Here is a 5,606-nt window from a genome sequence, read left to right as displayed (position 1 = left end):
TGCTGCAAATGTTAAGGGTCAATTTTTGCTCTCTACCCCTTCCCTTTCCAATTATTCATCCCATCCATTCGGAAAATGTAGCTTAGCATTGTGATTTGCGCCAAGCGCCGTGCCAGGCACCAGGACTACAGCGGTGATGACAGAGTATGGTTAGCAGGTCTAATGATTAAAACAGAAAGTGCTAAGTGCTTTCACTAAGGACTGGACAAAGGATAGAACTACATTTTTTGGTGCTGAACCTAACCTGATTTGCCATCAGCATCCTTCAGCCCTCCTCCCGCCAGCACGCCACGTGCATTTTTTTTATTATTACGTTCAATTAGCCAGCATATAGTACATCGTTAGTTTTTAATGTAGTGTCCACATGCATTTTTGACACAGGGGGTCCCTGTTCCCTTTATCCACACAGTTTACCTTTTGTTTTCAAATCTGTGCTGCCCCTCCCCCCCTCCTCTCCTCCAGTGGACCCAGGAGAGCAGGTAGCCGGGCAAAACCACAGGGGTTATCACCCTTGTCATGCACCCCATCCAGGTGGCCAGGCCAGTGCAGGTGCATTTCCCATGGTGACATCCTGGGACCTTGAAGGGGAAGGCAGAGCTAAGATGTCCTCCTGTGCCTCCTTTTTGCCCTATAAGGCAATTTTTCACAATATGGCTTTGCTTTACTCCCTCCATTTCATTGTTTTCCACCTCCCTGGCAAATTTAATTTACAGCAAGGTTTACTGTGTTATTTTTCACAAAAGGATCCATTAATATTTTAGCAGTTGCAGCACTGGTGCAGGATGGCAGCCAGGAAATGGCCTTAACTGGGCATGTGGAGCACAGCTGGAAGGCAGCCATGAGGAAAACAAAGGGCCAGTGAGAGGGTCCACAAGGGAGGGGGGTGCCAGCTGGAGGGCTGCAGCTGGGAGGGGCAGTCCAGGGGCCTGCAAGAGAGCAAAGCCCCCCCCCCCAAAAAAAAAACAAAAAACATCTGATAAAGCCATCCAGTAAGTGCCTGCACCAAGTAGAATAAATAGGTTTTTACTAAGAAAAAAACTATTCTTTGCATATAGGCCAAGGACAATGATAGTAAAGATATTATCACCTTGGTTCAAATCTGAGTAATTTATACTTTATATCATATGTCAATCAGAAAGAACTAAGAGTCAGCCTGGAGCTAACTCCGTGTTCTCATTGCTCCAATCTTTCTACTCATTTGCTCCATAGCCTTGGATAAGCCACCTCCCCATTCTATGAGGACATTTATTCAGGTAACCATTGTGGTTTCTTGCAATTCTGTGAACTCTATCGCTGGCCCCAGATTGTTTAGAAGGACCCTTGCTAAGGCATTTTCTTCCAGATTAGAAGCCTGGGATGAGAGTTGAAAAGTGAAATCTGACCTCTGACTCTGACAGAAGGTGGCCTTGTCCGATTAGACAAACCCCCAGGCCACCATTTCCTCATCTTCCTGGAACAGACAGGAGCCCCTCTCCTGACAACCTCACAAGATGGTGGCCACACAAAGCAGGAAGAAGAGAGACAGGATTCCCGCCTCCCAGGGACTACAGTCCTAATAGGGAGAGGTAAGAAAATGGACAATGAAGACACAGGTATAGGAAAGTTTACTAAGGGAACCAAGTCATGGTCCCGAGAGATGAAGAGAAAGTAGAGGTAAGTAGAAGAGCACGTGGGATTTTGTTCAGACTGTCCAGGCACAAATCCTGGACACTTACCAGCTTAATGGCCTTAGCCCAGTCACCTACCTTTCCCAGTTGGTTTTCTTACCAGTAGAAATAATCATTGGACCTGCAGCTTGTTGTAAGGATTACATGAGATTTCATAGTGTCTTGCACATAAGGACCCAGTAAATATAGTAAGAGGAATGGAAATATTATTAGTATGTATTAGAAATAACCTTCCTCAGGTGAGTGGACATTAGTAGAGGTCAACAATAGAAACGGTTTACCAAAGAAGTAGAACTTCCTTTTTGCTCTCAATCATTTCTTCATTTACTTAGTCACTGAATCAATAAATTTTTAAGTGCTTATCATATACCAACCACTGTTCCAGGCACTGTTCCTGCATTCCAGGGGATTATAGACTAAGAAAGCCAGACAAGCAAACAGACCATTCAAGTCCAGGTTCAGAAATCAAGGATAAGCAGCGTTTCAATAGAAAATGGACAGGGGTTGGGGTAGAGAGGGGATTGTGGAATTTCAGGCAATGGAAACAATATGATAGAAGGCACAAAAGGAGGGATGGGCTTGGGAAAAGAATCCCCAGGAAACCCTGACATCAACGGAGTCTAGAAGGCCCAACACACAGTCATAATGACCTAAGAAGGGATTGGTAGCTCACATGAGCACCATAATGGATTCTACTGTTTGGGCATATGAATTGCAATATATTGTCTCTGTCTGGAACTCAGTTTTCAGCTGGGGCTTCCTACAAATCTAGGGAGTGGGAATTCATCAAGTGCTTCCTCCTCACCCCCCATTCCTTCCCCACACACTGTGCCATGGCCGGGGGAAGTCCTTTCTCCATGCTGGGTCTTCATCCATACATACTGTGTTTATGATCAACTGTTTTGACCCAGACATGAAACAACATTTTTTTTAGTTCCTTCAGAAGAATGTATTCTTACAAATGCATTAGTGAATGGACAAACTCAAAAAGGTAAACCTAGACATACCCTTCTTCTATGGTTTTTTCTTACTTGCATGCAAACCCTTGCTATGCAGGGGTTTTCCTCTCTCTAGCTGGTCTCCGTCTAGCCCCCAGCCAGCTAGGCTCTCTCCTCACCCTCCCAATCTTCCTCCCCCTATTAACAAGGGAAAATGTTGCTTTGAGCAGCCCACACCCAAACAGGTGGGCCAACACAACCAAGGTCATATATAGTCAATAGCATCCACTCTCCTTACAAAACCTCAAATCAATTTCAATTAAACCACTTCTGTTTATTTTTTTAAAGATTTTATTTATTTATTTGACAGAGAGAGACACAGCGAGAGAGGGAACACAAGCCGGGGGAGTGGGAGAGGGAGAAGCAGGCTTCCTGCAGAGCAGGGAGCCCAATGCGGGGCTCGATCCCAGGACCTGGAATCATGACCCCAGCTGAAGGCAGACGCTTAACGACTGAGCCACCCAGGCGCCCTAAACCACTTCTGTTTAGTTCTGTTAAATTAAAACACTTTGTTAAGAAGTGATAGCTGAACCTGATTACCATTCTGGGATCCAGAGTCAGTGAGGTAAGTGAAACCTTTGCAAAACCGTGCCTAAGCCTACGTGAGTGTGTTACCCTTTACTTATTGAACTGCTGAATTTCTTTTTATCAGTTTATTCCTTTTTGTAAAGCAAGGATAAGAAACACGCCTACCTCAAAAGTCATTTTTAATGACTAATAATAATATAGTCACACATAGCTCAGATTTCATGGAACTTACAACTTTTGAACAGAATGGAATGTCCATTGTCTCCTTAAAACTAAAAACCAACCAAAACTCCTCATGTCCTTTAAACCTATTTATTAGAGCCTGAGGTGCCTTGCTAATGCTGGAAATCTACCACTGTGTGGCCTCCTTCTTCCCTCCCTGATGCATCCACAAGGAGCCAGTTATCAGTGTGAACGACTATGTATCTGTATCACTGAAAAACACGGATCAGACATACTCGAAAATGCAAAAAAAGTCTGCACTGTGGCATCACTCTTTCTTTGTTCTTTCCTTTTCTGTCTTTCTCAACTTTAAAAAACAATTGCCATGGACTGTGTTCATAATCAAAAAAGAAAAGTTATTTTAATCTTATAGAACAAAAACAGGGGCGCCTGGGTGGCTCAGTCGTTAAGCGTCTGCCTTCGGTTCAGGTCATGATCCCAGGGTCCTGGGATCGAGCCCCGCATCGGGCTCCCTGCTCCGTGGGAAACCTGCTTCTCCCTCTCCCACTCCCCCTGCTTGTGTTCCCTCTCTCGCTGTGTGTCTCTCTTTGTCAAATAAATAAATAAAATCTTTAAAAAAAAAAAGAAGAAGAAGAAGAAGAACAAAAACAGTCACCAACTGTCAAACAGTTGAGCCCTAGAACCTCGTTCCAGCCAAAAGGTGAGCATATGGTGACTTCATGAAAAGAGATTATAAAACCAAACCGTTTCATCTAACCAGCTGCCTGATGGCTTATAATTTAATATGCAGAAGTACCTGCTCTTTCCAGTGCTGCTCACCATCCCCAGAGACAATGGAACAGATGTTCAGTCTGTCAGATGGCCAATAGGAAACTATCCTTTAAAAGTCCTCCACTCACCGAAGTCCTTGGTATACTTCAGGGCCAAGCAGACACTCAGCTTCCTCAGAAAACTGCCTACGCCTTCTAAGACCTGCCCAGGGTCCCTTCCTTGCTCCCTCAGTACTGTCTTCCTTCTCTCTCCTGTCTCTCTTGTTCACTGGTAGGTTTCTAATGCCTAGTGAGGTGTTTTACACATAGTGGACCTCCAAGACATATATTTTAAAATTAATCTGGATTTCTGGTTGATTTTCAGTTTTTACTGAAATCAGACCTCTATCGAAGCTCTGAGCAATGGATAATTGAAACTATGTGTAAAAGCACTTTGAAAATTATGAAATTCTATTAGAAGGCATGGAATGATGATGATGGTTTTGATGAGGGTTAATGCCATCTCCCACTCCCTTTCTCCAGCATCATTAGGTGACCATAAATTTTATCCTTTTAAAGAGCTACTCACTAATGATGGGTGTGTTGGAAAACACACCAATCAGTCACAATTGTCACTTACATGTTCAGAAAGTGTATGTCTCCATCCTAAGGACGTGAATGTCAATTTTGTTATTGTTATGACCTCTAAACTTCACTGAAATCAACACCTGAGCAGTCAGCACCTGACTGGGCATTTGGTGAGCATGACATAGAGCCTTGCTAACACCCCTAAGGCGACTGGAACACTGAGGGAAAAAGAGGTTCAGGTTGGTTAAATAGGTGCAGCCCTGTATGAATTTAGATGCTGTTTTTAAGTCTAATGACAGCATATGAGTCCAGGGGAGGTAGAGTAGTGATTTTTGTTTGATGTACCTCCTGCACAACAAATATTTAATGAATAAATAAAAACAGAGCCCTAAGACAAACCCTAACATAGATTATGACGTCATGAATATAGATTGTATGACCCTTGCTTTTTGTTGTTAGTCCCACTAAGAGTTTACTTGTGGAATTCGCTGCTATTTAGCTGGACCCAAGCAGTAAAATTTGTTTCTCAGAGTTAGGTGGTTTCCTGTTTATATGGTAGCCTGGCAGCCATTCATAGCCCATGCTGGTGTCCTGCATCTTCCTTGTCTGTGGCTGGTGGATTTCCACTGATCTGGGTGTCTCCGTGGGCCTCTTTTGTTGGCAGACTCAAAGGTGAGCTCATTAGCCATACCCCCAGGAAAGATGTTCTTGGAAATCAAACTCACTCTGAGTCACATCTGCCTGTCCCCTACAGAGACTGTATAATGTCATGCAGATTGGTTCTGCCCACAGGCTTCCAGGAGAAAGGAACTAAAAATCTCTCATAGCATGAAACAGCACAGCTTCAGTTGGAGAAGGACTTCACTCCACAGAAATTCAGAGTGAAGGCAGGC

The sequence above is a fragment of the Callorhinus ursinus genome, unplaced genomic scaffold (assembly GCF_003265705.2).
Source record: "Callorhinus ursinus isolate GAN/ISIS: 27379988/994484 unplaced genomic scaffold, GSC_fseal_2.0 scaffold13, whole genome shotgun sequence".
NCBI classification, from domain to species: Eukaryota; Metazoa; Chordata; class Mammalia; order Carnivora; family Otariidae; genus Callorhinus; species Callorhinus ursinus.
The sequence above is the reverse complement of the archived record's forward strand: the minus strand, read 5'-3'. Positions refer to the sequence as shown.